Raw genomic sequence first — 26833 nt, 5'->3', positions numbered from 1 at the left:
GGCCCCATTAGTGAAGGAGGTTGCTAAAAAAAAGTCCTTGTTTGCAAATTGGGCCGTTTAGGAGTTGGAAAGGCATCCTGTATAAGTGTGTTGGAAGGTATTAATAAAGACTGCAGGAATTTGAGCTTGCTGCAGACAATGTTTGTTTTAAGATCAGGGAAATCAACAGTAAAAACTGGCCCAGTGGACCCTAAATCAGGCCAGAACCCCAGTCCACACACTGTCCTGTCGCACCAGCCCGCCGGGCACTGCTTGAGTGCCCTCTACGCCAGTCCGTTCCTTCCCAGATATGTTTGAAACTTTTCAACAAAGCTAAACATAACACTGACACATAAAGCAACTCGTTTTTCAATCACAGTGCTTAGGGGCAGATTTACAAGCCCCTTGCGCTTCTTTTACGCCGCCGTTGCGTCACATTTGTGACGCAGTGGTGGCGCAAAGCCAGCGCCATGGTGCGTGGTACTTACAACGTGATGCATCTGGGAGATGCGTCACGTTGTAAAGCCCTGCGCCACATGTAGGTGTTCAGGCGCAGGGGGGGGCGTTCCAGCGCAGGAACGCCTCCTAAAAGTGGCTGAGTGAAATCTACAAGATTTCACTCAGCCACTTTTAAGGCCATGCTGCGTCAAAACCTTGCGCCTGCTTGAAGCAGGCGTAAGGATTGACGCAGATAGGGCACCCCCGAGCCTTGCTGGAGCTGCGTCGCGCTTGCGACGCAACTCCAGCAATGCGCCGCCTGTACAGCAGCAGATGCGTCACGCATCTGTCCATTTTTGCCCCATGGTGCGCCGCATTGTAAATGCCAGTACAGTGAAAGATTTAGTCATGGTAAAAGTTCGTTATATAGTTCAATGAAAAGTAGCATTCACCATTCATTTTTGTAAGATGCTTTAGTCATATTTAATTCAAAAGTCATCCGCGGCCGTCCAGCTCGTGAAATTTCTCGTGATTTCACGAGCCGGACGGCCGCGGATGAGTAGATTGACTGCGGATTCATTCCCACACGTGAGAGACTGATGACCTCACTCCTGGACAATCTGCCGCACACGAGCGTTGTCCCTTCCTGTTTACACACTCAACGTGTTTTGTTCCTCAAGTGCTCCTCATCACACTGTCCTGAAGAAGACCCCTGCGTGAGGACGAAAGTCACCCTCTCCATCTGGGGTCGAAACGTAGACTACTTACAAACCTCTACACAAGCTCAATGAACTAAATGTGACGATTAACATGTATAATTGATTATTGTTTGGATACTATGAACTATTGACCTTTGTCAGGCTGAAAAAGGTTCCATTTCATGCGCTAAAATGTATATATGTCACCTTACCTTTTTCCTGTCCCTCACTCACTGATTCAACACTTCCTATCCCACACTTTTCTCTCTTTTTTAACTTTGAGAGCACTCTTTAACAATACTATCATTGGTATCATTCTCAGGAGCAACTGTGTTGCCATCAGAATATTTGATTTTGCATACAATGCTTGTTAAAGACTTTTGAATTAGATATGACTAGAGCGTCTTACAAAAATGAATGGTGAATGCTATTTTTCATTGAACTATAGAACAAACTTTTACCATGACCAAATCTTTCACTGTACTGTCCTTAGAGACCCAGGTCTGGTAGTGTTAGGTGGGTCACCCCATTAAAACTCCACATGCATTGTAAATGCGGCGCATCCATGGTGGCGGAGCCGTGACGTACAATAACTGGCGCATCTCTGCTGATATGCAGGGATGCGCCAGTTATTGTACATCTGCCCCTTAGTATTTTTTTGCAGTCTTGTTTTTTACAACTAGGTAGTGGGAGCTTTTTCAAGAGTCCAAGTGTGAACTGGGTGGTGGTTGGGGGTACAAGGCTCAGACTGGGACAGTCAGAATTTTTTCTGCATGTTGACTCCAAAGTAGCATTCCGTTCTCCTAATGATTTGGAACCATTAACTGGGCTTATGTACGATGCAGGGGTGCAACAAGGTGTAAACCTAACACATAGTAGCTCCCAATCCTCCAAGAATGCATTTTCAGTGTCCTTGGCCTACAGTGGTGTCTTCTTAAGTGACACATTAAAGAGTGCACGTCCTATTCCAAAGATGTCTACATAAGTCACACTGCCTTCTTCTCTTACTCTTAGCTCGTTGGAGTGCTAACTCATGCTTCGGGGTCTGAGATAGTTCTAACCCACCTAAGCGAGTGATCCCCGGGACAGGGCACAAGGTTACCTGGTGATGTGTGGAGAAGAGTGTCTCTGGGAAACACTAGAGAGTAGTCTAGGGAACACTGTCGGGACATTCTGGGGGAAGCCTGCAAAGGGGTACTCTCAGAGCTGGTATCCACTGCCCTCTTCTGCTGGGTGTCTTCTTCCAAGCGCTCCCGTGAGGGTCCTGCAGCATCCTATTCTGTAAGGGCTTCTCTCTCCCACTGGTCCATCATAAAAGCTATAAAGATTTCCCTATCATTCCTTACCCCAAAAACATCTCTTTCTTCTCATTGCGGTACACGTTACTCCGGCTCGCACGTTCCTGTGTGTCATCTGTAATTGTCATATATGGGTTGTGTATAGAAACCCGTGCTTGTCAAGGTAGCAAGATCGAGCAGTCAAAGGCTTACTCATGGAGGCGTGTAGGGTTAGAGAATCCAAACTCAACAAATCAACAAATACAAGTCAATATCTTCATGTACATCCAGCACATAGTCTTTCCAGAAGAAGAAGAAGCACTTTACTCACAGCACAAACAGCGCAATACTGCACAAAATAGGACAGAAGGTGGCAAATAATGCTGGAGATTCTGATAACCTTTAGCGATTATAGGGGAAACAGCTGGGGCTAGTTATGTTGGACAATCTCATTGGTGTTGCTCATACTCTCTATGGCTAAGTTGCTATGGAATACTGTGTGTTGTGTTCTGTTGCCATGTACATATTCGTTTAGAATGCTGGGTTTAGGCAGCAACAGGAGTTCATTGTTAGCAGCTGTGTGCCAACTTACTTCAATCATGCTTCCCAAGGAGTTTCTTCCTTGAAACTACAACATTCCCCCTCTTCCTGGGGTTCTCTGAGGTTTGCACTGTTCTTTTTTTTGTCTATTAGTTCTCATGGAGGTAACTGGCAGCACCTGCGCTCTGGACAGAGAATCGCCCATCTATGTGTCATGTGTGGGGAGCAGTGAGCTCCACCCATCCATGCCAAATGGCGCGTGAGGAGCAAGTGTGGTGTAACAGGTAAGCAGAAGGAGCGCCAGTCGAGGAGGCTGTAGTCGAGTCACAATTTTCCTGTGTTGCTTGACCTCATCGTTTGGGTCCTTCCTCAAACTCAAACACAAAACCTCCTACCCAAACTAGCAAGATACCCACGCTGGGTTGCAACAGTGAGCTCTTGGGCCTTTAGACAAGTCTCTCGGACATCGTGGGTCCTCCCCGGCACGTTTCTTTTCTTTTTATTGAGAATCACGATCTGCTGTGGGGTCTCTCCTGGTGCAGCATGGCTTCTTGGCTTAGCAATGGAGCTCAACTGGACACAGAGGGTGATTTGGATCCAGCCATAGATAACCCGTCCGCCAAGATCTAAATCAGGCCCATAATTTCCTCAGACCTCTCAATTCATGCGGGTACACAGTTCTGCTCACACTGCGGGATCATTTCAGGATTCCGGATTGTCACCCTCAATCAATCAGGGTTTGTCAAGCGCGCTACTCACCCGTGAAGGTTTGACGGACCTGGGGGAGGGAGTGGGCCGCTCCGATGGGGTCAGTCAAAGAGCCAGGTCTTGAGGTCCTTCCTGAACAGGTGCAGTGTCGGGCTACGTTGGAGGTGAAGAAGGAGTTTGTTCCAGGCTGCTAGGTAGGAGAAGGATCTACCGCCTGCTCTGGTCCTGAAGAAGCATGGACGGTGGCTAGGGAGAGGTCAGCTGAGCGAAGGTTTCTCTTGGGGGTGTATTGTGGTCCGATATTGTGTAGGGCCTTGTAGGCGTGTGTGAGCAGCTTGAACTTTATCCTCTTTCGACGGGGAGCAAGTGAAGGTCATTTATGTATTGGGTGGTCATGTCGTGGAATATCAAGGATTATTATTATTATTATATATGAATTTATTAAGCGCGAGCTACCCATGGGTTTCCCGGCGCTAGAGACACAAGTTAGGAGTAAGGAGGTCAGACAGGAGTGTAAGAGACCGATTACAGAGAAAACAGCCAGGTATTTACTCCCTTGCGGAATTTAAGATAACACGTTTCAGACCGTAGGGGCATGGATAAGTCTGGCTACGGCGTTCTGAACGGTCTATAGTTTGTGGAGGAGCTTTTTGCTGATTCTGGTGTACAGGGCATTGCCGTAGTCCAGTCTGCTGGTGAAAAGTGCATGGATGAAGGTTTCCTGGAGTCAAGGAGATCCACTTGAAAGTCTTACACAGTACTCAGAGGGTGTTGAAGAATGCAGAGGATACAGCGTTGATCTGGTGGTTCATGGTGAGTGAAGAGTCGAGTATGATGCCTAGGTTGCGGGTGTGGTCCGTTGAAGTCAGTGGGTTTCGGTGGGCAGGGGGCCACCAGGTGTTTTCCCATGCGGAGGGGATGGAGACGAGGATGAGAACTTCTGTTTTCTCTGAGTTGAGCTTCAGGCAGCTGTTGCACATCCAGGTTGCAACGTCTTCCATCCCTTCTTGTAAGTTGTGCCTTGTGTTATCGGGTTCCTTGGTGAGGGAGATGATGAGCTGGGTGTCATCGGTGTAGAAGACTAAGCTGAGAACGTGGTTTCTGATGATGGTTTCAAGGGGGTGGGCCATGTAGACATTGGAGAGTGTGTGGCTGAGGGAAGATCCTTGGGGGACTCCACATCTGATCTCTGTCGGTTCTGAGAGGAAGGGTGGCACTCCTATTCTCTGTGTTCTGCCGGAGAGGAAGGATCGTTTCCATTGTAACGCTTTTCCTTGGATGCCGGCCTTGTTGAGTCTGGTGGCTAGTGTGCGGTGGGAAACGATGTCGAAGGCTGCTGATAGGTCAAGGAGGAAGAGGGCTGCTGTGTGGCCGTGGTCAAGGAGGGTGCGGATGCCATCAGTGGCTGCGAGGAGGGTCTCTTAGGGCTGCGCGAGTCCTTCCGTGGTGCTGCTATGAATGTTTCTGGCTCATCCTTCCCTGGCTCCTGGCTCCTTTGCCATCCCTCTCCTGCTGTGCAGCATATTCCTCATGCAAGGGAACCCCAATGCACCTCCTGAGCAGATGGTCAGCTCTCTCCCTCAAAGCAGGGTCCAGGCACCCCCGTGGCAGTCTTTGTCGAAGGTCCCAGGTCTCTGGTCTCTAGCCTGACAAGTTGAGTTGACAGCAAATAACCCAACCCGATTGTGTTGCTCAATGACAGAAAGCATACTTCTGCAAATGGAAAGCATACAATAATAATGGTATAAGTGCGACTCTAAGCTTGGCTTGTGAATTCCAAAATAACACATAGTTTCATCTTTCAGTCATAAATAGTTAAGGTACAAACCTTTTGTTATTCATGCTTTGTGCAGGAAGGTGGGATAGTGGCTCTTGTGTATAGGTTTGTAGACTTGATTCACTGGGTCTGGCCTTACACAATTGTGTGACTTAGTCAGTCCCACTGGGAAAGGGATTTAAGTGGTATTGTTTTATATATGGCTTTAGAACCGCTCATGCCAAATCTGTTTTCCCTGAAAACGATACAAGAGGCTGCCCATCGTTCCAACAGCATGCAGTTCTCGTTCAGTTATCATTGGTCCATTGATTTCTGATTGGTGGGATCAAATGTTGTGTACACATTAAAGATGCCCATGCATGAAAATGTGCTCCACAATGTTGCAATTCTTCACACACGAGAATGTTGCACAATACAATGCAATCCTTTACATATATGTAGCACTTTCTCCAATGAAGATAGCCTAGTGGACATTTCGGTCATATCTCGAATATTTTACAGTGTTTTCGAAGCACTGTGGCTTCATGTAAAGTTGTATCTGTGAGGTCACACCCAGCACTCATTCCTCCTTGTCTGCCTTGATATTCAATAACGGGCATGCATCTTTTATTCTGGTGTCCTTTCTACCCTACAAACACCAGGGGCGGCTCGTCCATGTGGGTGGAGGAGCATCGCCCCACTGCAGTGCGAGAAGCAGTAATATAAAATGCGACCCTCCATGCTCCCCCCACCCACAAGTCATGCCGGCTGTGACTGACAACCACGCCAAGGTACACTTAATCTAGAAGCATCATATATCAACAACCACAATATCGTCAAGGTAAGTATACATAGGTAAGTATGTGCCTACTTTTATTAACTATATATGTCTGTACCTTGATAATCTATCTATCTATCTATCTATCTATCTATCTATCTATCTATCTATCTATCTATCTATCTATCTATCTATCTATCTATCTATCTATCTATCTATCTATCTATCCATCCATCCATCCATCCATCCATCCATCCATCCATCCATCCATCCATCCATCCATCCATCCATCCATCCATCCATCCATCCATCCATCCATCCATCCATCCATCCATCCATCCGTCCGTCCATCTATCTATCTATCTATCTATCTATCTATCTATCTATCTATCTGTCTGTCTGTCTGTCTGTCTGTCTGTCTGTCTGTCTGTCTGTCTTTCTATCTACTACCTGTAATGAACAAAGTGACCTTACATTAAGGTATAGTAGTAAGATCATAGCTTATGTTAAATAAAAACTATAAAGCCATAGAAAAAAGCGAAGTTAACATTTTCTTATAGTTAGGTGTTGAAAGTTAAAACTAACTTTTACAAAATGACACTATAATTCATCAGTTATAGTTTACTGAGCTAATTGCCCCCCACCATACACTGATTATGACCTCACATATTACATCACTTATGCCATGTTCAATCAGTTCATTGATGAATTCACTGATGACATCTCAAATGACATCATTGATGGCATCACTAATAACATCACCGATAACACCATAATCATATACAACATAGAGTTACTGAGTGTACACGTGTGGGTCTATAGCATAGAACAGAGTAAGCTCTGGAGGCAAGTGGAATTCTGCATGTTAAAAGTTAAACGGTGCACCGTTTACAAATCACTGACGTTTGGGGTGCAACGTTTTACTCCATGTTAAACAAGGTAAAGGTCGAGCGCACCAAATGTGGGTTGCAGCAGCATGTTTGAAAGTAGGGTGAGGCTGAAAGCTAAAGTCTGTTCCAAAAAAAGCTGTGAGAAAGGCCAAAGCTCCTGTTAACAATAGATTATTCACCATTGCTTGTCTGGGTATGCGCCCGTATTAAATAGTCTCAATACAGTGAGTTGTACAGACAAATTCTATGTAGTAAGAACGTTTACAGTGATGTCAGCAATGATGTCATTTCACATGACGTAAGTGGTGGAATATTTGAGGTCATAATCTGAAGGTGGCAGGGTTCAAACTATAGCTAGCTCGGTAAGATTTAACTGATGAATTTCAGTGTTTTTTGGTTTTTAAAAATTAGCTTTTATCTTATTTCAACATCTAACTATAATCACTTTAAAATTAGCTTCTTTATTGAACTTCTTGGGTGTCTTTAACCTTGAGCTGATATCTTATTACCATACCTAATTACAAAGTCATTTTATATTTTGTTTTTTTCAGTGAATTTCTGTTTTATTTGTAATATAAGGGAAGATCTAATTATTGTACCTAAATATAACGCCACTTAAACCTTTATTTTTTTTAACTACATTTCTGGGCATTTCAATAACATAAAAGAAGATTTTATTACCATACCTAACTAGAATGTCACTTTAACCTTTGCTTTTTTTCTGTGTATTTATGTTTTTTTTTATAATAGAAAGCCAAATCCCCTTCTTTGGTCAGATCTTGCACTCAGCCCCCTTTTTTTTGGCTCCTGCTTGATGGATCAGTGCAAAACTTTCCAGGAAGGAGCTGAGGTTGAATACGTTTTTTTGAAAAAAGTTTGTGCTGATTTGTAAAATGATGCTGAGGATATTAGCAAAAAAATACATTCTTCATACACTCTGATGTAACTATAACTGGTAGCCACCATGTAACACATCAACTGTAATAAATCATTGAAAAGGAGAGGCTATGTCACAAAACTCAGTTCTCATAAGGAATTTAGCGACAGGGTTTTATACTGGGATTGCGTGTCGGCGTTAGCAACTCTACGGTGATGGTTCAATGGTTCAGATTTCCTTTCGATTGAAAATGCGTTAATTTGATTGTTAATAGCTTTTGAGCCATTTAATGAATCTGCACAAAGTTGTCCATATGCCTGATTCATCTAGCTGCCTTTTGGCACATCAGGTTGGTGCAGATGTGTCCAAGGGCTGAAAGGTTAAGGGGAGATCGAAAAAGAAGTGTTTTCTATTTTGGTTTCCAGCAGAATTCTTGCTGTCCTCTAGCTCAAAAAGGAGATGAACAGAATGACACCAGCTTGCCATGAAAGTCGAACTCTCCTTATAAACATACATGTTTTGGTTTGGTGATCTCCACAAAGTTGTCGGGCGAGCTTCAAAGGATTCATTCTTTTGTGTGTTTGTTAGTTGGCTTTGGAAGCAAGAAATTGGCAAATTCTGCAAATCAGAATTGAAATTTCACAGAGATGTAATTGTATGATTAAGAGCGTGTATTTATTTTCTCTTCCATCTTGAATTTAAGTAAGTAGCAAAACTCATGGGTTTGGGGTACAGAAAACGATTTTTGTTGGAGTGGAGACGTGAGATGGGCATTGTTGCTGCACAGAGGGGACATCCAAGAGGACTGGAAGATGTTTTTTTTAAGAATTGGCTACAAAGTCTGACAAGGCCTTGAGCCCAACCCTGCAACCAACTTGCTGCCGGTAGACAACCCCAGCTGAGCAGTGAGCCTTTGGCAGTGTGCAACAGGAGTAGTCTTCCAGCACTATACCCCACCCACTGTAGGTAGACAGCCCTGCTATAGATGGACAACCCCCATGCATGTGGCTTTTGGGCATGTGGAGCAGGGTTTGGGCGCCGGCCTGGACTATGGCCTCAAAGACTATTTCCTAGAGTATAGTTCTACTTTCACGTTCGCTGCAATACCATTCAATCATTTTTATTTTTTGTATTGGGGACCAAAATAATCCTATAGAAATTAAAATGGGAAATGCCATTTTTGGAAGCTCCCTTTTTTAGCCCCCCTATTGAGGGATCTGAACAAAACCTATCAGGAGCAGCACAAAGTAGATGTATTTTGTTAAGAAGGTTTTGTGCAGATTTTTTGAATTGCTCCAAAGTTATTAAGAAAACAAAATGCATTTCTAATTGAAACTCTGTCTTAACCATAGCTAGAGAGGCAGTTGCATTGTCTATGCAATACACACATATATATATATATTACACAGTGGCAGTCACCACTGTGTAGTTATGGTTCAGCTGAGCTCTCCATTAACTAAGTATGTTTTGATATGCCTATTACTTTGGTTTCCACCAATGGATCTGCAGCAAACTTGACATTTGCTCAGCATAGGCAACTTTGGCCGCCCAGTGCAATAATATCTGTGCACATCCATGAAGGGGGAAAAGTTAAATGGGAGGTCAATAAAGATGTGTTTTGACATTTATGCTCCAACAGCACACATTGGGCTCGATTCACCAAGGTAAACTTAGAACTGAAGTCTAAGTTTAGACCTAAAGTCTAAGCTTCAGTTCTAAGCTTAGACTTCAGGTCTAAACTTAGACTTCAGGTCTAAACCTATTCTTCAGGTCTAAACTTAGACTTCAGGTCTAAGCTTAAACTTCAGGTCTAAGCTTAGACTTCAGGTCTAAACTTAGACTTCAGGTCTAAACCTATTCTTCAGGTCTAAACTTAGACTTCAGGTCTAAGCTTAAACTTCAGGTCCTAACTTATTCTTCAGATCTAAACTTAGACTTCAGGTCTAAACTTAGACTTCAGGTCTAAACTTAGTCTTCAGGTCTAAACTTAGACTTCAGGTCTGAACTTAGACTTCAGGTCTAAGTTTACCTTTGTGGATCAGGCCCATTGTTTGTATCTACAGCAAATTCTGCAATGTGATTGATACCAAACTTGACATAAGAGTAGACGTTTACTCAAGCACAGTTTTCCAGATTTTGAGATATTTGCATTTGAAAAAGGTGCTGGGTGGGCTTGAAATGTTAACATGTGTCTATAGATTGTCAGTTGAAAAGTGAGTTGCTGATTTCCGTATAACTATTGCACCATTATAGGAATTTTGTATGAAATATGGCATACACTGAGGGGCTGATTTATAGTTTGGACGATAGGTACTAAATGTGATGGACATCATGCCCTCCTTATAACAAGTGTAATAGCATATAATGCACTAGTAATAAGGTGTACGGGATAGCCGTCACGCGTGTGACAGACTAAGCTGTTCGCCAGACTCCAAATGAGGCCCTTAATATGTCGAATTTTAAATTAGAACAGATCCATAAGAGGGGCTAAAAGGGGGGAAATGTATTCATTTACTAATAAATTTGACATTTGTTTTGGTATATCAAGTTTTTGGCCAACCCATCAAAGACGGTGCAAAGTTAGGGGCGCCACAATAACATTTAAATTTGCACGGAACTTGGATGCTGTCTGATAAATCTACATTAAATGTGGCAGGTAGTTACAGTTACACCCACTGCAGGTATTTCAGGTTTTATGCGACTCCATTGCGCAGGGCAAAATTAACGGGGGGGTGTTACAGTGGGACAACAGCAAGTAGGGCAGAAACTTACATTTAAGTTTTTTTTATTTTTCCCAAAGCTGTTCATAGTTTGTATCTTTGTCTGAGTGTTATCCAAAGTCATTAAAATGGAATGTCTCACAAATCAGTCTTTTCTCTGCTCCTTTTCCAGGCTGTTCCTGGTTCACTCCACCACTCCCTCACTCTTCTCGCCAGCAGGGGTGAAGTCTGGGTTATCCGATCCGCAATATCGTGATATATTAATATCGTAGCAAAAATATTGAGGATAAAAGTATTGAAAGTGAAATGCATTTAGGGAGGTATTCATTTACTATTTCTACATATACATACCTTGAAGACGTATACCATTAAGGTATATATAGATGTACTGAGTTAGCTACAGAAATCTATACATACCTGTCAATACCTTTGCCCTTGACATTTTGGCTATGATAATAAAGTATAATGATATTCCCTACTCGATATTATGGACCCTTATACAACAGCAGCAGATTGCCCTCAGAATTAAGCATGTAAGCATCAGTTCTCAAAGTAAAATAAATAGAAATAAAAAAGAATAGAAAAACCAACCGTATCTCTGTTTTCTTTATTTTCTCTTTTCTTGCTTAGGCACCTTTTCCTCCTTCTTCTTTCTGATCCTTTTGTGATTTTCTTTTTCATTCCAAAACTCTACAATCCTTTCATTTTTTAAAGATCTTTCTTCTGTCTAGTTTGTCCTGAACTAGACTCTTTGTTATGAGCTCCAGTAGAGCATCAGGAGTTCATTCCTGTCCCCCCAATGAGTAAATATAAAGTACGGTTGAAAACTTAAGGGTAGGTGAAGCAAAATCAAAAGGAAGAAAAAAAACAGCAAATGTTGGGTTAATGTGCATTAGTTAAAACAGTTTTTGTGCCTTTCTGTCCTATTTATCCTGCTCAGATGTCTCCTGTGTGCCCCTAAATTGACTCAGATTACTTTCACGCACCTGATGAAGCCATGGCCCGTCCTCAGGCCACAGCAGGATTTTGTGCTCTCACTGCTGCGTAGGCAGGTGCCACCAGCCCTCGGTCCAGGTTGCTTGGTTCCTTCTCTCTGTCTTCTTCTTGGCCAGTAGTTTGAGTCACATCAAGAGTTATGCCCAGACGTCATTACTGCTAGTCCCTTCGTGGAGCCCAGCATTTTGTCTTCGCAAAACTATTATTTTTTTGGTATTGACAGGAAGCATATGTCTTTCAGAGGGTATGTGGAAGGAATCTCTGTACATCTCTGTGCACTCAAGATACATCATAGATCCATATACTATATTTCCAAACAGATTAAATATTGATGAAGAGATGGTGACACATATAGGATGAAGGAGAACAAATACATTCACGCCAGAAAACTGAGATGGAAATATGACTCTAAAGACTGCCCGATGCAGCAATATACGGTACATTGGATTAAAGAAAATGATTTGCAGTTATAAACCAGAGTTGGGGTGATTAGTTAAATGGTTTACAAATGTTATTCCATTATAGCACACTTCCATATATTGATTATATATACATATCAGTTTTTTTTATTAGCCCACTGGGGAAATTTCCTGAGTTAAGGCACAGCAGTACGGATATTGACACATAAACACTCTACCCGATTTGAAATATTTCTTCACCTAACGTGAGGTCATGCCAGTCTGTGTTATATAATTCGTCTTTAATTTAACAATGAATGCCTCCATTTCTTTTTACTGTATGCTTGTGATATTAAAACTGCATTAACGCCCTCGTTACGAGGTATGCACTGATGGCACAGTCCCACAAAAAGTACTAGGTTACATTTAAGGGATTGAAATATCTTGATGTGCATACATCTTGGGGTATTTTGTTTACTGACTGTTCAGTGGGGCAGGACACTGGGGGGCAGATTTACAAGCCTCCTGTGCCACCAGTACGTCACTGTTCGTGATGCTCTGATGGTGCAGGGGGCTACTCCATATTTACCCTGCGTGACTTTTCCTCTCCTTGTAAATACGGCCCCTTCACACGCAGCACTTTGTGTTGAAGGGGCGTTCCATGGGTGTTGCTGTGGGTGTTCCCACGCAACACCCATGGAACAAGAACACACATATCCAGATTTATGAGAAATCGTAAATCTGGAGATGCGTCTGAATGCTGCGCCACCCTAGAGGTGGCGTAGCGAGGTGCAACGAGGAGAAATGAAAAAATGTCTCCTCGTTTTTTCCTCTTTCAATGCAGCACGCATTGAAAGAGGAAAATTACTGTAGGGATTGTTTTTGTGCAGGTAGGTGCCCCTCCCTGCACATACACAATCTCCCATGACGCAGGCACCCTTGCACGGGTGCAAGGGCGGCTGCGCCAGCGCATGGCTGATGTTTGTGAGCCAGCACAGGGGGGAGCACAGAGATGCAACATGCTTCAGAAGTGCCGCAGCATGGTGCAGCCAAAGGGCTTGCGGTGCCATGCTGTGGCACTTCCTTGTAGATCTGCCCCTGGATTTGCATATGGGCAATCAATGGACCTATTTGGAAAACTTGAATAACATTTGCCCTAAGGCACCACCATTTTTCTAAGTTACCGTAACACACAACATTAATTTACCTCATTTAATTCCCCTAGGCAGATTTGATATGCTTTGAACTTATACATTCATTTTGTGGTGAGTTTAAAACATTTTAATATATTGTTTATATGTTTATAATGACACTACAACAGGCATAACCAGAGGCATAATTACACCCGAATGACGATCAGCCTTGATAGTATACACACATCAGGAATTCCTACATTCCTACATTATAATAGGGGATTGGTCAGCAGTGCTGTGTGAATATTCTTTCTATGTCTATGGTTATGAGGAGTAATCCTGAGGGTTGAAATACCCATACGATTTAGAACATTGTTGCTATGTCTGTGTCTAATGTCAGGCATTTCAAAAGAATTGATAGTTGCGATATGCCTCATGTCAATTATTAAAGTATTGTTAAAATCTTTAGGAACGCTCTGAAACACACTAATGGAAGTTATCATATTCATAAATGTTAGCGGGACAATTGTGAATACTGTTGTCCTGATAAAGGCTTGTTTGGGCTGTAACCTGATATACGCTTACATGAAAACCATAATGCAAGAGTAATGCACAGGATTTCACAATATTTACGTGAATCATTTACAGCACCTACAAGCAAAATGTTATTAAATAACAACTCATACAAAAGCTAATAGTAATAATGCATAAATAATAGTATTTTACTGGTTGTCTCATTAATAGTTTTGATAGTAATGTGCTATTTACTTGGACTTGAAAGACCATTTGCAACATTTGTATTCACATTTGTCCCAATATGGGTGAAGCCATCTGCAAGTTCCGGGTCAAGTGAGGCTAATGTATAATTATGCAATAAATGTTGCAGTCACAGAATCGCATGATTCCACTGGCCCTGTCCTTTGGCCATTGTTTTATCAATATCATACTCAAAAAGGTACACTAAAACTCAAGTATTCAAATTCAAGTCAGTGTCCATGTTTAAGGTGCTTGAAGAGAACTGGTTCAATAATTTCTCCCTTTTACAGACAGAATCTATTTTTAACCATGCAAATTATGTTTTTTTTCCAAAATACTACGGGCCCGATTCACAGAACTAACTTAAGACAAAATCCTAAACTTACTACCAATTTGGTATTCACAGAAGGCACTTACTCATTTTGGTATTCACAGAAGGCACTTACTCATTTCGGTATTCACAGAAGTTAGGACTCCTAACTTTAGGACTCCTAAATGCCTTCTGTAAATACCGAAAGTCTTAAAATTAGGATTTTTCTCAATTTAGTAGTAGTAAAGTTAGGAATCCTATCTTTAGGACTCCTAAATGCCTTCTGTGAATACCAAAAGCCTTAAAATTAGGATTTTTCTCAGTTTTGTTGTAGTATAGTTAGGACTCCTAACTTTAGAACTCCTAAATGCCTTCTGTGAATAACGAAAGACTTAAATTTAGGATTTTTCTCAATTTAGTAGTAGTAAAGTTAGGACTCCTAACTTTAGGACTCCTAAATGCCTTCTGTGAACACTGAAAGCCTTAAAATTAGGATTGTTCTCAGTTTAGTAGTAGTAAAGTTAGGAGTTCTAACTTTAGGACTCTTAAACTGAGAAAAATCCAAATTTTAAGACTTTCAGTATTCACAGAAGGCATTTAGGAGTCCTAAAGTTAGGACTCCTAACTTCTGTGAATACCGAAGTGAGTAAGTGTCTTCTGTGAATACCAAAATGAGTAAGTGCCTTCTGTGAATACGAAAATGGTAGTAAGTTTAGGATTTTGTCTTAAGTTAGTTCTGGGAATCGGGCCCAAAATCCTTAACTACACAATTAAATATTTATAACTGCAGACAACAAAAAAGTGTAGACAAGTACATTGCTTAACATTTTCATGAATCATTTACCTGATTGGAAAAACACTTTTTTGACACCAGCTACCCCAAAATAAACATGTGATATGAAATAAACATGACTGGCACTATGTAATGTGGTCGTATATTGCTGTCTTTTGCATCTGGTGACATTTACTGACCTTAGCATGAGGCGTTATTAGCATTTGCCCCGTATGTTTCTAACTCTGGGCCTCATTTATGAAAAGTGACGCATCACTGCGTGAAAACAGTGATGCGTCACTTTTCACAGCGCCCTACCTGCGACTCCAATGATGCGTCATATTTACACTATGACGCATCATGTCGCAAGGAGTCACAGATACGTCAGTATTTCTGACGTATCTGTAGGCGCAAAAGTGACGCATTGCTGGAGTGTGTCACAAAAGTGACGCAACTCCAGCAATGTGTCCTTTTACATGGGGCAAGCCCCATGTGAAAGGGCCTGTGTCAGTCTTACGCCTGCTGTGAGGCAGGCGCAAGATATTGACGCATTTGCACCCTAGAAGTGGCGCAGTGAAATCTCGTAGATTTCACTGCGTTACTTCTACGATGCTTACTTTCGTGGGAACGAGCCGCCCTGCATACATTATACCTGACGCAGGTATAATGTAGCGCTGGGGTTTACAAAGTGACGCATCTACCTAGATGCGTCACTTTGTAAATATGGTGCAACAAGGTCCAGTTTTTACGTCGCTGATGTGTCACAAAAAGTGACGCACCGGCGGCGCAAAAGTGACGCAAGGACTCATAAATGAGCCCCCATGTTTTTTCTCATGTGAAATGTGTGTACATTTTCTACCATATACAATAAACTTGCTTTAGTAGTGGACTCCATGCTGTTGGCTTTTGTTATTCTTCTACAGAAAAAAAAGGATTAAGTAGTAACGCAAGTTTTTGGAGTGATCGCTTTCTCCATCTTCTATGTCCAGTTATTTCGCTTTTCCTCTCTCTACTCTTCGTATATGTATCCGAGGCTAAGTACTAAGACCAGGCAGTATTTACAGCAGGAATGAATACACAGAATGCTTTGCAAACTGAAACAGCAGAGGTGTCAATCAAGCCAAGATGTGGATATAGCAGGGTCTTGGGGGCTCACTGTTTCCACATTTCCAGCGGGAAAGACATGCTTGGGTCAGTTCTGATGCTGTTTAGGCGCATAATGATTTCCTAAATGTCGAGTCTTGGAAAAGCAATACAAAAAACTAACGATACGCACAGTTTGGGGTCTTGTACTCGGTCAGACATATAACTCTACCAGTTTTCTTCTTTGTGTTTGGAGTTAACCAGAAATATTATATATTTATATTTATTTTTTGTGTTGTATTGATTTTTTTCCTTTGCCTTGCCTGCTTACGCCGCTTTTCTGTGAATAAAAACGGTACAGTGTGCACTGTATCTTTTGATGTTTCTAATATCTTCTGGCTGAAACACCGAATACATATAAATGAAAGTTAAGGGGTCAGAGGTCCAGTACTCCATCGGAGCGGAATTGGACTTTCAAATGTAGTAAAAGGTGGAAAATGATGTTATCATCTGTTCTAGAATGGGGAAAATGTGATTATTTGTGGGATGAAACTAGCTTCAGCTCTATGGTTCACAGAATCGAATCCCAAAACACATTTGGAATCTGATGCGAGAGGGAGGTGGGAGGCGAGTTGTGGTGACTGTGAGCTGTGTTGAGAAAGAGTGAGTTAAGTTATGCTGCTGACACTGCACATAAAATAAATCTACCCTGCTACTCCCACCATCTTTTTACCTTTTATATGCAAAGTATGTGCATCTAGGAGAAGGTCTGATCACAGCCTGCTTCTGATTGTTCTGTGCTTCGGTCACATGATGTGAGCCCACTTGGGTTGCAAGACCTCTCTCAAACAGAGGGAGCTAGATAAACCCCATGAGATGCAGTGAAGGACCCCCACCGTAAAGGATAGCACTACATGAGGCACCCTCAATCAATCAATCAATCAAATAGGGGTTTGTAAAGCGCAACTACTCACCCGTGAGGGTCTCAAGGTGCTGCGGGAGGGGGCGGCTCTGTAGGGTGCTGGTGTCATTTGGAGAGCCAGGTCCTGAGGTCCTTCCTGAATTGGAGAAGTGCAGGCCTTTTTTGGGAGGTGGAGGGGGAGGTCATTTCAGGTCTTGGCAGCGAGGTAGGAAAAGGACTTTCCACTTGTTTTGGTCTTGTAAATGCATGGGGTGGTGGCCAGAGAGAGGTCAGTTGGTTGGAGGTTTCTCTTGGGTGGGTGGAAGGAGAGGAAGTTGTTTAGGTATGCTTGTCTGATGTTGTGGAGGGCCTTACATGCGTGCATCAGGAGCTTGAAGGTTATTCTTCTTTCGACCGGGAGCCAGTGGAGGTCACGGAGGTGTTGGGTGATGTGGTTGTGAGGGGGATGTCTAGAATCAGTCTGGCTGCAGCGTTCTGGATGGTCTGAAGCTTGCGAAGGAGTTTTTGGTTGATTCCTGCATAGAGGGCATTGCCGTAGTCCAGTCTGCTGGTGATGAGGGCGTCTGTGACTGTTTTTCTGCATTTGGAGGGGATCTATCTGAACGTTATTCAGAGTATGTGGAGGGTGTTGAAGCAGGCAGAGGATACGGCGTTGATCTGGCGGTTCATAGTGAATGATGAGTCCAGTATGATGCAGCGGTTTTATGCTTGGCCTGTTGGGCGGAGGGAGGGTTCCGAGGGCAGGGGGGCCACCAGGGGTCATCCGATACTGAGGGGGTGGAGCCCAGGATGAGGACTGCTGTTTTCTCGCAGTTGAGTTTCAGGCAGCTCTTCTTCATCCAGGTGGCGACGGCTTTCATCCCTTCTTGGAAGTTGTGCCTGGTGATGTTGAGTTCCTTGGTGAGGGAGAGGATGAGCTGGGTGTTGAGCCCATAGTTTTTGACGATGGTTGCGAGGGGGGCAATGTAGATGTTGAAGAGGGTGGGGCTGAAGGAGGATTCCTGGGGTACTCCACATCTGGTCTCTGTCAGTTCTGAGAGGTACGGCGGGAGTCTAACTCACTGATTTCTACTTGTGAGAAATTAAAGTGTCCAGTTGAGACCTTTCCTTGGATACCGGTGTTGTGGTATCTGGTGGCTAGTGTGCGGTGGGAGACAGTATCGAAGGCAGCTTATAGGTCTAGGAGGATGAGGGCTGCTGTTTGGCCCTGGTCGAGGAGGGCGCGGATGTCGTCGGTGGCAGAAACTAGAGCGGTCTCTATGCTGTGGTTGCTGCGGAATCCGGATTGGGAGATGTCCAGGATGTTGTTGGCTTCGATGAAGTTTTTTAGGTGCGTGTTGATGGCCTATTATCCTTCATGTGGTAATCTGCAATTACACAGCACGTTACTACCACAGGTGTTGTCATAAAGTGTTGTGACATCTGTGTCCATCAGTCCAAGCCAGCGTAACTACATAGCTGGTGGAGTGTTTGTTTTTTTATCCAGAAATTATTGGTTGTGGTGCCTGAGAACCACAAGGATGTTCCAGTCTTAATGCTGAAAGCTTAGTGCCACTGAAGAGTGGCAGATTGGCAGAGTAGTGCATACTCCTCGTAGTTCCCTTTGGCAGACCTTGAAGTTATGGTTAAATCTCAGGATTTGTTGTGGTCATAGGTCCATCGTTATGGAATCAAATTTGTGTTGGTGTTTAGGTCCACCAACGAGTGCCCAGAGAAGTGTTGGGGGACAGCCATGTTTTCATCACTCTTTGAAATTTGAAATGTCTTTATTTAGATTTAGAAAGGGTTTCGGAGCATGATGGTCATACTGAACATGATGATGATCGGACGTAACATGATGATGGTCATACTTAACATGAGTCAGTAACAGGAGAAGTGTGGCTCAATGATTAGAGCGGCAGACCCTGATGCAGAGGTCTAGCCCGGGACCAGGGTTCAATTCCCCGCCTCGGCGGGTCTTGGGCTCAAAAATTCCACGGACCTGATAATTCTCGCCTCGGTGCCATTCCAATCATGGAGTCCCACTCTGCAACTCTGGGCAATAGCTTGCTTAATCTCCACAACGGCCCCCACAACGCTAAGGATGCCTGGCCTCCACCTTGGGGGTGCCCAGGAGTGGACACCTCACACGGAAAGCCAGGATGGGTTCCACAGTGGTATTCGTACAAGCGCCTTGAGACCCTTGCGGGTGAGTAGTGCGCTATACAAGTATCAATTTACATTTAATTTACATTTACCTTTCTATAGCTGGAGATGATCAACACAGACCTTAATCTTGATCTGAGTTTCCTTCTGGAATGACACGTGGTGCTCGCAAGATGAATCACTCAATGTGTATTCAGAGTGTCTTCAAGGAAATATTTCTAGCACGATGGTTTAGGACAAGACTTTTGAACTGGAGAGTCCTTTAAAATGAGAAATTGTCTGGTATGAACCCACAGAAATTCACATTTCAGATATACAGCCCACAAAGCACATGCAGGACACCAGTCACCACCAAAAACCTATAGTTCATCTCTAAAAATATTAATAGACCAGTTAGCAGTCAAGACACTGACTGCTGACACTTTCAAAAGGGCCTATACTGTACATGTGTGCTCTTTGATTTAGCAAGAAATAGAAAAGTTACCACTTCCAATACACAATTTGTCAGAGGAAAAGTGGGTGAAAACTGCAAATCACACATGGAGGGTTATATGTTGCAAGGCTAACAATAGTGAATTAAGTTTTTCCTAAAATGCTTCAAGATCCTGACGGAGTTCCAAAGAGGAGCATACTCCCTTATACTGAGCGTTCTTAGTTTGATATTGGCTCGCAACAGAGAGTCTAGCGGGCGCACATTTCCCATCTCCTTTCCCAGAATGCTCAGATTCTTGTAAAAAAACATTTAACCAGTAAAGAAAAATACATAATGTTAAAGAATAAATATGACAGACAAAGAGCTGGAAACCTCGAGTCGCATATTAACTTTTATAATTGTGGTTATACAAATAAAATATTTTATTATACATTCTGAGAAAATATGTGCCCTCTCCCTTTTTTGAGACTATACATTTTGTAAATGCCTTCAACACAGTTGACCATCCCACCCCCATGCACACCCTGGTGTTTTGAATGGGATTCATGGGTACTGTCTATAACTGGTTGTTCTCCTACCTATCCAACCAACATGTTTGTTCACATAGGCACCTCAAGGTGACAAAAGATCCTTATCACACGTGGGGTCCCCGAGGGCTCCATACTGTCTTCAACCTTTACATTGAGCTGCTTGGGTGCCCGACTCAGCATCAAGATGCACCAATATGCCCATGATAAGCAGACCTACTTGAAAGTCTCCTCTGCTTCAGACAAACTAGACCTGGATGTCTCGCCTACCTGAAGGTCAGTCCAACCAAGACAGAATTTCAGTTATTTGCCCAGAACAATACCAAGATACAGTACAAGCCTGACTCAGTTGCTTCATAGTTTGATGGCTTTAAACCCAACTCTCACCAAATGCCAAATCACTTTGATTCTCTCTGGACACCAACCTCAGTCTTAAGAGACACACTCTCAAATAATCAAAGATGGCAAATTACTAGTTCTCTCTTCTGTAGAATGTCAAACCAGAAATTGATTTCAGAACTGCTGGTCAAGCCCTTGTACTCTTGCATCTGGGTGGAGGTAATTCCCTGCTTTATGGGCTCCCGTAGTCCACACTGGTAACCCTTAGGGGCATTCTTCATGCTGAACCATTTTATATCCAGGGGCCAAAGAAATATGATCATACCATCCCCATCCTGATGGAACTCAATTGACTCCCCTTGGACCAACTTCAAAACCAGCTGCACTAATTTCCAATGTATCATGACCAGCACAGCTAATTATCTTGCAGACAACCTCACCATCTCTTGTGAACTTGTGCTCCTTCAGTGAGGACACCATCAGACTGAAGACTAAGAAGTGGAATTAAACAAAATGGCCGGACTTTTCCATCTGTACAGCCAGGTTCTGGAACAACATATCCGTATCCATCAGGACCGGACCTACATTGCTGTAATTTAGAAAAGTATTGAAGATTCACCTCTTTAAAGAGCACCACATTACAATGCATTAACCATCCACAACCCATCTTTCTCTCTTCTTACTCTTCGTATACATCTCTTTGACCATGAACAGTGCTCTGCTGCCTTTTTTTAAGTTCCCGCTATAGAAATACCATATACACACATACATATATAAATACAATACATTGGAGCTGCTTAGGGGTTTGGAAATCAATCTTCATGTGCACCTTCCAACGTCGGGCCTCATCTCTGCCAGAAAACAAATATTTGTATGTAGAGAAGTCACAGCTGCAAAATTGACACAAGACGGCTAAAAGCATACAAAAAGTAGAATAACTGGCCGAAGAACTTTTGAAGCACAACCCTGGTACAATAGAATCCAAAAATCCTAAACCCAAGGAACACAGAGAAGTATTACTTAAATTAGATATATAATCTTTCCAAGAATCATCTAAATGATGGAAAGTGACAACACCTGAACAATATCTCAGTGTAAAGATAATACTGAGAGGACTGGGGATAAATACTTTCCCATCTGTCGAGGAAATTAATGAGGTTAAAGAAGAAGATTGTGTGAAATCCATAAGCGAGTTAAGTTTGCGGATTGCAGCACCAATGCCTGGCATTGCCCCGGCCATTTCTAGCAATAGTGGTTATAATGACTGTGACAGTAGATGCAATAGTAGTCAAGAGCCCCTTGGCCAACCTAGTTCAGTGCCTCCCACACCATTTAGCAAGTCCACACTGTATACTCAGGAAGGACGTACTGTAAACACCAGGAAAGGAATATGGAGCTGCCAGATCTAGGATATGTATATAAATCAAACAATGACAACCCTATATGTCCACCGGGACTCGGGTAATTCACTATAATAATAAACAAAGATAGTAATAATTTAAAAAAAATGCTGAATGAGACAGCAGATGCAGTGGTGTAGAGCAGCATGTGTCCTAGTTAACTGGTGGTTTCCACTCAAAGGCGATTTTGATGAATTATTTACTAATGTGAATTTCTGGAGGGATGAGTTCCTCTGAGGGTTGTTCATGACTGTTTCTACGGATACTTACCAAGGCCCTGGGTGGTTTTGATAGATGACATTGGTCCTGGAGAGACCCTACTATAGTGGTTGGGTTAAAACGTTGACACCTCATTCCCTGGTTACAGAATCACTCTGTTGATAACCACGGATTATACAGTGCATTTGGTATCACTCTTGTATATATTCAGCTACATCAGTACTGCATCATCTGCACTTTTCCATTGTACAGTTTTTACCTTGCCTGTATATATTTTATGTGAAGAGCAATATACTTTCTATCAAGGAGTGGAGTGCCGGGTCTTGACTAATGTTTATATGATTATATATCAACATAACACTAATCATCGTACAATTCAACTGAATACCTTGAAGTTAGATGATTAGTATTCCTGGAATGAGTCACACAGAACGGAGATATGTGACTTCTGACACAGTCACTAGCAAACAGTGTTACATATGAGATCAGTACTACACAAATATATTCTGTTTATGTTCATGTTCATTTGGTGTATTAATTCACTTCCCAAGGTCTCTTGGAGCAGGGAGGATGCATATGGATGCACAATGCTGTGGCAGTTCTCAGTAGTGGTAGCTCTCAACATTTTAAACAGAGGGGGCACCAAGGACAGCATCATCTAGCACAAGTGTGTAAATGCTCAAATTCTACAGAACAACCAAAAACAACAAAACAGAACAATGACATGACTACCCGGCTACAAAGACACAAAAACAACAAAACACAACTCAGTTTATTCCACAACAGCAAACTATAACCTAAATCCCCTAAGTCTCAAATGTGCACTATTAAACTGCAGATCAGCCAGAAAACACGCCTCAGATATCTTTGACCTCATCCAACACAATGACTTAGATATTATCATCCTCACTGAAACCTGGCTAAATCCAGCCTCCACTCCTATCCTAGACCTCCTAGTACCTCCCACTCATGATATAATTAGGGTTGACAGAATTCTGAAGCTGGGCGGGGTCTAGCCTGTATATACAGGAATACTCTCTCGATTTCGTACTTGGTGTCCTCTCCCATGTCCTCCTGTGAATACCTCTGTCTTAGCATTTGTAAGCAAGAACTTACCAATCTGTAAACTACACACCTTTTACTGGGGGACAATCTCCCTTTCATTGAGCAATTAATGGATATCATCTCTAGCAATGTCAACTCTGCTGTGTCTCAAATCTTCCTTGGGGACTTCAACATGCACTGGTCCAACCCCACTGACCCCGCGGTATCCTGCCTTAAATCATTTCTAAATGATCAAGATTTGTTTCAGCACTGTGACCAACCAACCCACATTAAAGGTGAAACTCTAGACATCATCATCTCCAAAGAACAGTCCATCACTTTAGAATCCACAACCTTTTGTGACTGGTCGGATCATCACAACATCCTCTTTTATATCAACAGGGAGGTGGTGTTGAAGAAGGCTCAACCTCTTAAATCAAAGATATGGAAAAGGGATCTCAGATCAATAAAACACGACAATCTAGCAGCCCAATGTAAATCTGTCCTCTCCTCTCTAGCCGACTTTGTCGAAGTGCAAACTCTCACGGACACCTACAATTCGACCATGGCCGTCATCATGGATGACATTGCTCCACTCCAGCTTAAAAATGCTGCATCAAAAATATCCAAATCGTGGTATAATGAGAACTTAAACTTGGAACGTCGCAACCTCAGATCAGCTGAACGCTCCTGGAGATCCAATCCCTCCTCGGACCAACTAAAACTCCTGGGAGATGACAGGTGCCTCTACAATAAACAAATCAAGAGAGCTAAGTCTGACTATTTCAGACTACAACTAGACAAAGCAGCAAACCGCCCCAGGAAACTCGTCGAATTGGTCAAACAGCAATCAGTTAACGGTCCAAACCTCTCAGATCCGTGTGGCAACCCACCCTCCTGTGAGGAATTTGCAGTTTTCTTCACTGAGAAATCACGACTCATCTCCACTGACCTAGCCTCTAAGAAGGCTCTATTGCCCTCCTCTATTGCCGCCTCACCCCATGACTTCTCTGAAAAGTTCAACTCGACCTTTATGATAGCCAAGAACAATGCGTCTTGGGGCACCTTTTCCCCATTTAGTGAAAGAGACATCGAAAAAATTCTCCAGATTATTAACCCGTCCAACTACTTCAGTGATCCGTTGCCTCCGGCCATCTTCCAGGAAATCAAGAGCGCTCTCATCCCCGCCTGGACCAGTATTGTAAACGCTTCCTTAACTCAAGGCTCGATCCCCAACTGCCTAAAAGCAGCCCAGGTCTCACCCATTCTAAAAAAAACCAATGCTGACAAATCTGATCTCAATAATTTCCGTCCTATCTTCAACATCCCCACCCTAGCAAAACTCCTTGAAAAATGTGTGCAACCCCAACTCTGTGCTCACATAGAATCTTACCAACTTCTTGACTAGCATCAATCCGTTTTTTGGAAGGGACACACACGTTATCGATGACATTTTGAAAATTCAAGACAAAAACTTATCCTGCCTACTGATCCTCCTTGACCTTTCCTCAGCTTTCGACACGGTTAATCATGACATCCTCCTATCCATCCTACAAAACAGAATGGGTTTCTCGGATCGGGTGCTTCAATGGTTTTCATCCTTTCTCCATCACCGAATACAAAGAGTCAAGGCAAATCATTCTCTCTCTCAGCCCTCTCCAGTAAACATTGGGGGTCCCCCAAGGATCTGCCCTTTCACCTATCCTCTTCAACCTTTTCTTGGAACCTCTAGCTAACGCACTAAACTCCACGAGCATTCTCTTCTACATGTATTCCAACGACACACAACTCTATCTGAAAATTTCTTCCCCGGAAAGCATCATCTCACTTAACTCGATACTCACGTTTACTCAAAATTGGTTAACTAAGAACCATCTACTACTCAATGCCTCCAAAACGGAGTTTATGCTCATCTCGCCCCGAACCACATCCCCAAGCTAGATCTCTGGCTGACTCACCTCACTGCTTTCAACTGCACTCTGATCATCATCGACTCAGCCAAATCGCTCAGAGTCACCGTAGACAAGCACCTGAATATGAAGACTCATATCAGCAATGTATGTAAGGAAGCAAACCACTTGATTAGAACCCTCAGAAACACCAACCCTTCCTGCCTCTAAGTGATTTCAAGCAGGTGGTCCAAGCGCTTGTCTTGTCAAGGTTAGACTATGGCAGTGCTACTCTCTGTGGCCTTCCCAAATACGCCTTGGCCCCACTAAGGGCCTCATTGAACACCGCTGCTAGATTGGTTACAGGCGCCAAAAGAAACGAGCACATGCCCCCAGTCCTTAAATCTCTCAACTGGCTACCCTTTGAAGCCCGAATTCAGCTAAAGATTGCAGTCCTGGCGCACAAAGCCCTTCACCTCAATACTCCTACGTACCTGGCGCAAAAACTTGAACTATCTTGTGGGGAGAGGGCATCAAGAAGCGCCTCAACATTCCTCTTGAAGCCTCTCGTCCTTAACAAAAAGAGAACTTGTCACCGAGCCTTCTCCGGTGCTGCCCCAAAGATATGGAACTCTCTGCCACCGGAAGTACGCAGTCTCTCCTCGACGACGGCATTCAAATTGGAAGCCAAAAGATTCCTAATGAGCAAATTCTTACCGTAAGGGGAGGAGGCACACCTAATTCGGCTGACTTTGTTCTTATCACCCTGGTACCTCCATCTATAATGGATCTTCTTTTCTGCTTTTTCTTTTATTTTTTTTACCAATTGATGTTTATACTACGCTCTTGTCTTCTCTTCCTGCCTATTGTAAAGCGCTCTGATATCCTTCGGGATCTTGTTCGCGCTATATAAAACTTTATAAATAAATAAACACATCAACACGATAAACAATACAGTAAAAAGTCAACTGAACAATGCAATGTAACACTGTACGTTAAAACAACAGCATTGTTGAGTTTGAGTTTAGTATTTTTGCAATGTTAGCATGTTGTCTAGTGTTGCTCTATTGTTATGTTGATGTTCTGTGTCTTTGTTTTGTGTTGGTGTCATTTGTGTGTTGTATCATTGTATTACGGTGTTGATGTGTTATATTGTTGTTTGCTGTGGTGTGTTGATCCCTCCTCTGCTTGGTTGGCAAGGTTATCCATATAGAGGAGACAGCTAGTAGAGATGAAAGGGGAAAGGATCTTCAAGATCACAAAGATAGTCAGTGGTAAATCTTGTGCAACATACAACACCCCTATCTTGGACTAGTAAGGCAGACTACTCACAACAAAGAGCAGGAAGCACACTGGGCCGAGCATTTCATAGAAGTCTTGGACAGACCAGTACCAACAAGCAATATGGACACCCAAGAAGCAGAGACAGACTTGAATGTGAACACCGCCCCACAACAGAATGAAGAAATCATAACTGCTGTCCGATCTCTCAAGAATGGAAAAACTCCTGGCCACGACAACCTGAACGCAGAAATATTCACGGAAGATCCTGAAAGATCAGTCAAGATCTTCCAACCACTGTTTCAACTGATTTGGGAGAGACATGAAGTACAAGATGACTTGAACCAAGGCATCATCGTCAAGATTCCAAAGAAGGGAGCACTACTGAACAGTAACAACTGACATGGAATCCCTCTTCTGTCAATCCAGGGTAAACTCTCGGCAAAAATCATTAGACAGTTCTTTTCTGATGCCATGGACAAGCAGTTAAGAAAAGAACAGGCTGGTGTCTGCAAGGGCAGAGAA

The sequence above is a fragment of the Triturus cristatus genome, chromosome 1_2, assembly GCF_964204655.1.
Source record: "Triturus cristatus chromosome 1_2, aTriCri1.1, whole genome shotgun sequence".
Classification (NCBI taxonomy): domain Eukaryota; kingdom Metazoa; phylum Chordata; class Amphibia; order Caudata; family Salamandridae; genus Triturus; species Triturus cristatus.
Note: the sequence above shows the minus strand (reverse complement) of the source record.